The sequence below is a fragment of the Periplaneta americana genome, chromosome 15 (genome assembly GCF_040183065.1).
Source record: "Periplaneta americana isolate PAMFEO1 chromosome 15, P.americana_PAMFEO1_priV1, whole genome shotgun sequence".
In the NCBI taxonomy this organism is placed as follows: domain Eukaryota; kingdom Metazoa; phylum Arthropoda; class Insecta; order Blattodea; family Blattidae; genus Periplaneta; species Periplaneta americana.
Genome location: NC_091131.1, coordinates 177,814,799 through 177,826,945, shown reverse-complemented (window position 1 = coordinate 177,826,945; position 12,147 = coordinate 177,814,799). Strand labels below are relative to the sequence as shown.

The 12,147-nt window shown below is 34.8% G+C and overlaps 1 protein-coding gene across 9 annotated transcripts in view; it reads right to left on the bottom strand.

Annotated features, from left to right (window-relative positions):
• Positions 1–12,147, bottom strand: part of LOC138715557 (uncharacterized) — an 84,274-nt gene that overhangs the window by 42,754 nt on the left and 29,373 nt on the right. For 2 of the 9 annotated variants that reach the window (XR_011336450.1, XR_011336447.1), the window contains exon 4: positions 6,694–7,189. The exons of the other annotated variants lie outside the window; for them this stretch is intronic. The gene's annotated coding sequence lies outside the window, so the exon portion shown is untranslated. The remainder of the gene's footprint in view (positions 1–6,693; positions 7,190–12,147) is intronic. 9 annotated transcript variants of the gene reach the window in all.

Here is a 12,147-nt window from a genome sequence, read left to right as displayed (position 1 = left end):
GTAATACATTTCTACAGCTACTGTCGTTGCTGTTCATCGCCATATTACATGTAAGTAAGCCTAATGAAAGAATGCTATAATATTATTTATTGACATTTTGTAGTACTGTAGCTAAAACAGTCTATATATATATACAGGGTGATTCACGAGGATTTACAGTCACTTATGGAGCTTATTTGCGAAGACATTCTGAGAAAAAAGTCATATAAACGTTTGTTCTAATCACAATATTTTCAGAGTTACATCAATTTGAAGTTGTTAGTAAAATACCTTTTTTCTTTAGTTTTACGGGAAAAAAAATATTACAAATAGAGAATGAACTATTCAGAAGTGCCATTTCTTTAATTGGCTAGTTTTCTGATGCTAAAAATAAGCTCTGTAAGGGACGGTAAATCCTCGTTAATCACACTGTATGTATATATATATTTAGAAAAGCTGTAAGTTTCATAAGTCATGACCAGACATCGGATTCTAGGGCAAATGCCTATTTTGTTTCTTTAGGAGAAAAGTAAAAATAATTATTAATATTTGTGTTTCATGGAAATTGAAAGGTATTCAAAGAGTTTTATAGTGCCCTAAAATGCCCTAAAACGGTTATTAGAGCCTAATTTGTTAATATTCGCCTAAAAATGCCTAACTCACTGTAAAGTTTCGCATTTTACTCTTACTTTTTATAATTTATACATGCATTCACTGCGAAATTTAAGGCATTTAAAAAGTGGAAAGTTAGCTTCACACCGGCCATGAAACCACTGATAAAGGAAACAAAATGTTTTGAATCTCACGACAATCGCAATAGATTTCACCGAATTTAACATGTTTGGAGGCATAAATGCCGACAAAGAACCAACCTTAGTTTTGAAGCAGGCAACAATCACAACATGTGCTGCTACCGATTCAGAGATATACTATACTATAAAAATGACTGTTTTCGGTCTGAAACCGATTAGCTGTACTGCCCTTCAGAGTGTCATAAAATCACAATTTTTGGAGAAAGAGTGTTTTTGAAATATTTATGAAAAGTCGTAAAACTGCGAATTAGTAGGGTAAACCGTTACAAAATATTTAAAAGAATGGCCCTCCTAGTGTTAACACTACCAGGAAATGCAACAATAAGTGGAACTTTGTATTTTTGTCCAATTGAATCTCAATAACAACGGTTCATTTGAATGCTCGTTAACAGTTGCTCTTTCCCTCACCTTATTTGTGTTGAGAAGTTTTGAGCGGTAGGACGTTTTCCTGTGAAGTTTAACGCGATAATGCCGAAAAATATAAGTGCAAAATCTACATTGATCCGGCAATGGCTAACAGAATATTCAGAATTCACTTATGATGGAAAAATAATATTCTGCAAGATTTGTAGCAAACAGGTATGTAACAGTAGTTGAAATATATAAATTCTATTAATTTTAATGAGTAGGCCCTTAATATTTATACATTGACTGAGCTATCCTGAGGTATAATTCTTTTTAAGACCACTACACTTTAACCTTTTAAATTCCAATAGTTAAAGTATTTGCAGGTCATTAAAATTTTGATTGTTCGAACCCACTAACTTTGTGATAGAAATACGGGAATACAACAATTAGGATTTTATTTTAATTCAGTTTACTTTACATTTCTAGATTTCGCAAGAAAAGAAGTGCCACCTAAAGCAGCATGTGCAAGGAGCGGCTCATAAGGCTAAAGCTCAGCAGAAAAATCAACTGCAACAAACTTTACTAACACAGCCTACTTCATCCAATCTCAGCAGCAATTTCTATGCTGATTTAACCAGAGCGTTTGTTGCTGCTAACATTCCCTGGAATGTATTGAAAATCCGGTTTTAAGACAGTTTTTACAAAAATACTGCAAACAAAATATCCCATCTGAGTCGACCCTAAGAAAAAATTACTTAGACAGAATATACAATGAAACTTTAGCTTCCATTCGGGAGGATATAGGTGATTCTTACATATGGGTCTCTGTGGATGAAACCTCAGATCCTATGAATAGGTATATAGCAAATATGGTAGTAGGAAAACTTAGTCCTGATGGACCTTCGATTCCACACCTCGTATGTGTTAAGGAACTTTCGAAAGTGAATAGCCAAGCCATTGCTTATTTTGTAAATAAAGGCCTACAGTCTTTATACTCAGGTAATATAGACGATTCTAAAGTTCTGTTGTTTTGTACTGATGCTGCCTCATACATGGTTGCTGCAGCTCCACTTCTTAAAACATTTTATCCTAACCTCACGCATGTAACCTGTCTAGCACATGGCCTTCACAGGGTTTCTGAAACAATCCGGAATGAATTTCCTCTTGTCAATTCGTTTATTTCTAACACAAAAAAATGTTTTTGTAAAGCCCCATCCAGGATTTCAATATTCAGAGAGAACTTTCCAGATATCCCACTCCCACCTCAGCCGGTTGTTACACGATGGGGAACCTGGATTCAGTCAGTGGTGTATTATTCTGAGTATTTTAAAGAAGTGGTCACAGTTATTGATAAATTACCTGAAACTGATAGTGCAGCGTGTGTGAAAGCAGTGAAAGATTGTCTGAATGACTCACGAGTGAAAAACGATATTGCCTACATAACATCAAACTTTTCTTTCATACCTGCAAGCATTGAACAATTAGAACGTGAAAAACAATCTCTTTGTAGCCAAATAGCAATAGTAAAGGAAGCTCAAGTGAACATACATTCTGCTGAACATACATACAAACTGGGAAAAAAGTTAAAAATAAGTGGGACAACGTATTAAATAAGAATGTAGGATTTTCATTGTTGGAAAAAGTATCAAGAGTGATATCGGGGGAAAGTGTAAATGTTCCAGTAAGTATTGATGTTTCTATTGTACCTAATTTAAAATTTGCGCCTCTCACATCAGTTTCGGTTGAAAGAAGTTTTTCTGCTTTCAAAATGATTCTCAGTGACAAAAGGCAAAGGTTAACTGTGGAGAATTTAGAAAAAATTCTGGTGGTGTACTGTGCAGATAATTATAATAAAGTCTGAGCATGGAACTGAATTTCAATAACTTAAAATGAGTATTCTTGATATCAATAATCATTATTTCATTAGTTTCAATATATTAAATTTGTGCAGCTCTGTTTATAAATATAATATAGTATTCTTTTTTAATGTTTAAACATACTTTTTTGTGCGTATTTTAGTGTATAACTAAAAATTTCAGTGAAAGAAATAAGTATGATACCTTGATGTGCCTAAAATGCCTATTTTCATTAAAATAGAGCCTAATTTTACAAATTTTGAGCTTATTTTAGGCGCCTGAAACTGCAATTTTAGTGCCTAAAAATCCGATGTCTAGTCATGACTAATATGTATAAAAGAAATGTCAATAAGAAAACTTCAGAGCTTACCCACACAAAAATTACACTGCACGCCCTTGCTTTATACAATACCACTCACCCAGTGATGATATTCAAAAAGTTTAACAATCAGTAATGTATGTTAAACATATACTGTATATGTCCATGGTAATTGCAAATATTACCTAGAAAAATTTAACAACCGGTTCGTCAATACTGGTGCGAGCCGGCCGAATATCACCACTGCACTCACCTAACGAACAAGTTGTTTATTTCAGTCAGGGTATTAAAGAAGCCATGAACAAAAAAGAACATACTGCAGTTGTTTTCGTTGATTTCAAATCTGCTTATGACAGCATATGGAGGAGTAGCCTAAGCTTGTAGACAAATTGCACAAAATAGGAATCTGAGGTAATATGCTCTGTTAGTTACAAGACTTTATCACACAGCGATTCAACACAGTTAAATATCAGTCATAGTTTTCAAAATACAAACACACAGCTATGGGTGTACTTCAAGGAGCAGTGTTGAGTACAACATTATTTAATATATTTATCAACGATCTTCCTAAATATTTGGCAAAAAAGTAAAGTTTGCATTTTTTGCTGATGACCTCGTCATCTGGATTTCAAAACCAAAGAATAAGCTCAAGTCATTGGAAACCCAAATTAACACAGCTATCACTAAATTGGAATATTGGTGCTCTACTAACCTAATGCAAGTAAATGCAGACAAAACTAAATATCAAATATTCACAAATGTCACTAAACCAGTTAACATAAACATCAAGCTTAATGGACTTCCCTTACAAAGAGCAATCAATTCACAATATCTAGGAGTAATATTTGATACTGGTAACAAATTATCTTGAAAAGATGATATTAATACTGTAATAGAAAAAGCCAAAAAGAGATTAAATCTGTTAAAAAGATTAGCTGGCTGCAAATGGGGAAGCCAGAGATGTACCGGTACACTAAATTCCACTTATATGTACATGAAACCTGTCCTCAAATATTGTAGTGAAATACTCATCACATGCACCCCACAACAATGAAATAAATTAGAAAAATTTCAAAACCAAGCAGTACATTTAATTATAGGTGCAGGGAAATCCACACCAACAGATTCAATGAGACAACTTACTCAACAAAAGCCACTGATACACGACTTTCAAGAACAAGCAGAAATCCGGTATGAGAAATTAATTAGACTGTCTAATGCAGACTATTGGAGAAAATACAAAATCTTCCCTAAGTTACTAAATTAAACACACAAGAAGGATTTATGCAGAAAGTTAAAAGATTACAAACGCATCTCATTCCCCAAACTAACATTGAAATGTCACAAATCCGACAAAATCCCTTGGAATACATAACTATTCAAACTGGAAACAACTTATTGGAACCAAACCAAACCAAATGCTCTTCCCTTAAACATATCCAAAACAACTGTTGTTCCGTTTTCACTAAGGTCCAATGGTCTTAAATCTCCTCAATCTTCTTGTAGGCTCAAAATTCGTCATTCTTATTGTTCTTCTTAAAATTGTGAATGTCCTATATTAACCGAATCCTCAGAAGTTAGGAATTTAGGCATTACAATTGACCAACATTTACGATGGAATAAACGTATTACATATTCATGCAATAGATTACGTAAAACTTTATATCTTTGTTATACTTCAGTCATATTTACCAGTCAATATTTTTTTCGTCTCATTTACTTAGCTTTATTTCAATCCATTCTCCAATGTGGAATTTTAGGATGGGGAAATGCTTGTAATTCTAATTTCACTCCACTAATACTTATTCAGAAAAGAATAATTAAAATAAACCAATTGATTACTCATCCGAGCTTTTGTTCACTGATTTTAATGTTTTGAAAATTAAACAGATTTACTATATTGCCTTATTAAACTTCATAGATAAAAATCGTAATAAATTCAAATTGTATCATCATAAATATGTAACTAAAAGATCTGATTTTATACGACTAGAGGAAACGAAGTGTTTAACAAGCCCAGCTCTTAGCTTTGATACCTACTATGGTCCAAGGTTATACAATAAAATAATTGAAAAATACCCAAATTTGGAAAATTTTAGTATAAAAAATTTCAAAAGTAGCGTTAGGAATTTAATTTTTAAAGAATATACATAGGTTGGATAAAAAGTAATGGCAGCACTGCTGTCACGTGACGATGGTGCATTCGAGAGCTGCCAGCTGTGTGGACATGAACAAGGACTGTTAGATGAGTTAGTGCAGCCAGCGGCGACAATACTCCATCAATTTACTGCAGTGTGTAGAACGTTCACTTTCATAGGGATAGTGCGAGCACCCTACGACCATCCTTACAATACTAGAGCAACATTCCTGGATCAAAATTGAAATGGCACGAGGTCATAGTGCACAAGAATGTTTTCAGGGACTGCGTGAAGCATGTGGCGATGCAGCGTTGCCATATTGCACAGTTGCACGATGGGTTAAAGCGTTCCGCGAAGGCCTTGTTGCACCGGTACCAAAGGGAAGGTGACGACTTTCTTGGACGAATCGTCGCTATGGACGAAACCTGGACTCGCTCGTATGAACCAAACTTGAAATGTCAATCAAATGAATGGAAGCATCCTGGTTCTCCTTGTCCAAAGAAAGTGCGCCCTACACAAAGTGCTGTGAAGATGTTCATTGTGGCGTATGACATTGATGGGGTAATACTGCACCACGCTGTACCTCCAAGGCAGACGGAAAGCGCGGACTACTGGAACATCCACCGTACTCACCCGATATGATCCATGCAATTACGATCTTTTCACCAAAGTGAAAGAACCACTGCGAGGGACCTGATACAATATCAGAGATGAACTTATCCATACTTTAGGGTGGTCAATACAGAACATCAACAAAGATGGACACGCTGATGGTGTACGACGCCTTCCAAACATTTGGCAAAAGGTAATAAATAAGGGGGGCGACTATATAGAAGGTACGTAAATTTTGTACCCCTGTGAATAAAGCCATGTCGGAAATATCGAACTGTTGCCATTACTTTTTATCCAACCCTAGTATGTTAATTTAATATGTGTATGTATTTGTATGATTTAAATTGTTAAAATTGAAATTGTATTTTATTCCTATAATTGTTTTTTTCTTGACCCACTTTGTGTCAAATGATTATCTTTGTTTGTGTTAAGTATGTGTTTAGATAACTCCCTGAGCACGAGTTTTTTACTCCTTCAGGTAAGAATTAAGAGTGTATTTTTGCACATGTTATTTTACTAACAATAAACAATTGTTAAAAACGATACAAATCCAAACGTAGCAAAATAATTAATAGCAAATATCATTGTGAAACCTGGCTACACATTTACAGCGATTGATCTTTACTAACCGATTTTGATGCTGCAGGAGCTGGAGGAACTTATAAATTTTTCTCTATAAAGAAGTCAGGAAGGACTCCACACAACTTCTCAGTGCTGCACCCTGATCAAGCAGCTCCAAAAACTGGCAAGAAAATAGTTGTGCAATAGGTTCCAGCGCACTGCGCATTACAGGGAATGAATTGGTGGGCAACTGGCTGCGAAAGACTGCACCGTAACACAAAACATGTTACTCAAAAATCATTTATTTCTGTCACATTAAATAAAAAAATTCAATACAAACAAAAATTTCTGAACAGAATAAAGGAATCAGCTAAAGATAAATCATGGGAACCCCTCCTCCAAAATATAAACATCATCCCTGAAGAACCAAGAAATTCAGCAGTGACAGCCTTCTACCTTCTGACCGGGCATGATTCTTTGGCAGCTCATTTACATAGAATCAGCATCTCCCTCTTACCCAATTGTGTGTTATGTGGAAAGGACGTAATCATGGATAAGTACCACCTGGAAAATTGAGAAGCCTTGCCTGTTCACCTCAACATCACGGAAAAATACTAGACTGCAAGAGAGCTAATGGCTTCATTGCCATGATACCAGAACTTTGGCTACAAACCAACCAACCAACCATATTGGTTTTCTCTGAATGAGCTGCGTTTTGAGTATTAGTTTGATCAAAAGTGAATATGTGTTGTGCATATTAATTTTGTGTAAAATGGCACATTGAAGTCATTATTTGTAGAATTAAAAGAGAAACTGTAGGCCCTATTCAAGTTGGATGTATGAAACAAAATGTGCTTACAAAGACAGAAGATCGACACCGAATTTACATATTAAAAAAGCACATGGAGGAAAACAAAGTATAAATTTTCAATTTTCATGATATAAGAAATATGCTTCACTAACAGAGTGTTATGAGACATATCGTCGTTGTTCCTGCAATAACTCCTATGTGACATATTTATCATTTTTAGGTTTTTGCTCTATTAAATAACTTAAATAGTGATACAGCAAATAATAAAATCTCCTATTTGCAATTATATTTCTTTCTTTCGAAAATGTAAGAATTCACAGTCTTCTATGTACGGCTGCCATAGGCTGAATAAATGTGTTTTTTCTTCCTACTGAAAACTTTTATATTTTGCACATAGGAGTTATTGCAGGAACAACAACGATATACGAGTATCTGTATTCTCTTCTGGGGTGAAAATGAGTGGACCTCACCTTCTTGAGGGGTCTGTCACAAAAAGAAATGATAGAAAAGCCGAGAATCTTCTGCTATATAAAAATATATAAAGTAAGCAAATTTTTTCAGCTTAGGCTACCCAGTATTTATACCTTAGCTTCATCACTGATATGTAGAGCCCAGATTTTATGTAATTACATATTTTGTTCCTATATACAGTGATGGACAAAAGTATTCGGGAAAGTAATAATTAGCTTTTAAATTACTTGTAGGTGGGAATGTAATGAAGAGAAATGAGAATGCTTCTGAAAATAAATAATTGTATTGTCATATGTTATAAATGTATACAGAAAATAAATAATTGTATTGTCATATGTTATAAATGTATATAGAAAAACATTGTATGATTTGGCTACAAGAAGCTTGGACAAAAGTATTCAAAAATAGACACAAAATATAAACAAAACAAACATTAGTACTTAGTTGCCCACCATCTCCTGCGAATGACTTCTTTCAATCGTACAGGCATGGAAGAAACTAATTTTTCAGTGACATTCCGCCCTATTTGATGCCATTCCTCTAGAAGTTTCTGTCTGAGATCATTCCTGTTGGATATTCGATGTTTCCGGACTCGTTTCTGCAGTTCAGACCACAAATGTTCGATTGGATTCAAGTCAGGGGATTGGGGTGGAGTGTGCAAAGTGTGAGGTGTATTGTAGACAATCCACAAACGAAAAATTTCTGCGGTATGTTTTGGGTCATTATCTTGTTGAAAATAATAATCCCCTAAAAGACCAAGTTTATCTGCACTCTTCTTAAGATTGTCCTGGAATATCTGCATGTACTTGAACTTGTCCAAGGGTAAATTGTCAGTAAATACCAGTTCTCCTACACCAGTGGCCGACATGCACCCCCACACCATGACATCTCCACCTCCATGCTTAACTGTTGATATAATATTCTTCTAGTCTAATTCTGTGTTCGGTTTTCTCCAGACCAAAAGTCGCCCATCAGAATGAAATATATTAAATTTACTTTCATCTGAAAATATAACTTTGTTCCAGAACCCTGCAGCTTTGTCCACAAATTCATTTGCGAACAGTAGTCTCTTCTATTTATTTACCTTACTTATACAGGGTTTCCTCCATGGCACCCTGGCATTGTACCCGGCCCGGTGAAGAGCTCTGGTTACCATTTTAGGATGAACATCTGTACCAAAATCGTCCTGTAAATTAGCTGCTATTTCTGATGCACTCACCTTTGGATTTTTCTTCACTGTCTTAATAATCTCCCTTTCTTCCCTGTTGGTTAGCTTTCGTGGACGACCTGTGCGCTCTCTATTTATTAATGTCTTCCGTTCTCTAACATTTTTTATAATACTACACACTGTAGAACAGCTTCTGTTGACAGCATTTGCAATTTCGGCATACGTCTTCTGTTGTTTGTGTAAATTTATAATACAGTAATTCTTCTTTCTTGAATAGTTGTCTCTTTACCTTTACGTCCCATTACACTAGCACGTGTTACAGCTTTGCGTGTCAGGAGAATATTGTGACTCGTTTGTCTATCGACTGCATCAAAACGATGGTTGAAGCACTAGCGAATGTATACAGCATTTTTACTGTATAGTTTGTCTCCACGATTGCAATATTCGAATAATCCTGTCCTAGCATATTATGGTTCAAACGATTGCTAGTCGCTTTATGTTCAGTTTGACACCGATTTCTCTGTATAGATAGAAACAATAAGGAATTATGTTATGATAAAAAGAAAAATTAGTACAATTATAACGTTAATTCGTCAGAATGTTTAATTTAATGAAGATAAAGGGTTCATACGAATATTTCTGTCCATCACTGTATGTAGCTATAAGGAAAGCTAAAATGTTGGCGAATCATATCAAAGAGATCATTATTCCAATGTTTTAAAGTTACATATTTTTACACATTTTGGTGCATAATAAATATTTTGGCATATTTCACATATTTTGAAAGAATACACATTTTTTTCACCAATTTTCCCTCTACTTAATTCTTAAGTTATATGTTTTAAAATTGTTTATAAAGCTTATTTCTTCGTCTCCAGTGCGTAAATATAATTTAATAATTGAAAATAGTAACGTATTCTGTGAAAAAATGGACATTTGTTTGCAATGCTAATAGTGTGTATATCCCTTAAGAAGTAACGGTAAAGTAGGAACAAATACCACTGCGAAGGGTGGGTCATTGTACTGCTAACGCGGTGAAGGAAAAAGTGAAAGTTACCCTATGGGTATAACCATTTCCCACAAACATCTCCAATCAATTGCTCTAAAAGAAAACAATAGTTTTTTTTTTTTCTGTTTTCTTATGAAGCTTATTTTGACATCAGGTGATACAAATAGCTAGTCTACTGCTGGATTTCAAGTGACGATTCCTTTACTACGACGGTAAAATCGTGCTATGCAAAGTGTGTGGCGAACACATTGGTTGCTCCATGAAGTCACAGTTAGAACAGCATTTAAAAATTGAACTTCATGTGAGAAATAAAAAACGTGCTCCGTTGAAAAGAAACAAGTTCTTGTTACACAAGTGGTGGTGCAACATTCTTCGTCTTGTACCAGTGAATTTAATAAAAATTTGTGCGTGGCAATGGTTGCTGCAAACATACCATGGTATAAACTTGGAGTTCCAAAGTTTCAAGCTTTCCTACGCAAATACCGCAACTTCAATATTTCGCATGAATCAATACTCCATAAAAATTATTTGAACTCCTGCTACATTGACACAATGGAAACGATTAGAGCTGAACTTGATGATTTCTACTTATGGGTTGCCACTGACGAGATGATCAATGACAGCAAAAAATATGGAAAAAAATATTCAATTATTAATTGCGCCACCAAACAATAATTAATTGAGGTTGAATCACATGTGCACCTGTAATTTTTCATTAGTGCGCAAAAATACATCCAATAAAGTTTAATTTTTAAGTTACATATTTTTTATTTATTACTAGGGCAAGGCATTTAATATATATAAATTGGTAAAAAATGCAAAATAAAAAATGCATTTATGACCTAAAAAATACAAAAAAAATGACCTAAAAAAAACAAAAAAATGACCAATAAAAAGTAAAGCATTGCCAATGAAAATACTTTTAATTACGTTAAGTACTCACTTGATTACTGAACTACATAAAATTTAAAAAAATCCATGTTACAGTACCTTGTATTGCAGAAAATTCATTTCAAGTGCACTTTTACAACAATTTTGAATTGCAGTTAACAATCAAAACTTGGCGGAGATTTTCAAACAAAAATGATTGTCTATTGTCTGCTAGTACCGACTTATAAACGGAAAAGCTTCTCTCTACTTCAACGGAAACAATTGGAGCAAACTAAAAGCAAGCAATATCTCCTGGATTTAATTCACAGTCAGGAAGAGAAAAATTGTCACCAGACAAAGCTCTGCCAATTGAACACAATGTTGTGTACCCCCTGTTCTTGCTTAGACAGTTTTTCATTTTCATTGACACTGCATCACCCACTTTACCACATGCACGGCTCAAATCATTCACCACTTTATCCATTATTTGTAGCTGTTCCACTAATGTCACTTGGGATTTTGCCAGTGCAGTTATGACATCAGGAAGGAATCCAAAATTAGTATTTATGTAAGAAAGTTTACAAGCAATTTCTTTATCAGCTAACAGTTCTTGCGCCTTTTTTATTGACACTGACTCACCATTATCAAAAGAATCAACCACTTTCTTCACAACATCGAAATTCTTGCAATAATAACTGCAAGCTTGGAGCCATGTTCCCCATCTAGTCAAAACAGGTGAAAATGGCAATTGGATTTCTGGAGCTTCTGTTTTGAATGCTGAAATTCGAGAGGGGACTTTCAAGAATACTTTCTTCACGCATCCAATTAATTTATCCACTTCAGGAAAATTTGCACGTACTTCTTCTGCAACCCGGTGTAATGCATGCGCTAAACACGTCACATGTACCATTTTTGGGTACAGTGCACTTAAAGAAGCAGCTGCTTTCATCATGTAGGGTGCTGCATCTGTTATAAAAAGCAATACATTGGAATTTCGAATCCCATCAGGCCAAAGTATTCTCAATACATGGTCAAATACTAAGCTGATCGTCGAGCAGTTGACTTTGTCCAGATGCTCACAATGTAGTAGAAATTGTTCTCCAGGGCTGCGTGCTTCTAAAACTCCAACAATAACATTAGCTACATAACAGCCCATAGAGTCTGTTGTCTCGTCAATGGATACGAATACATTT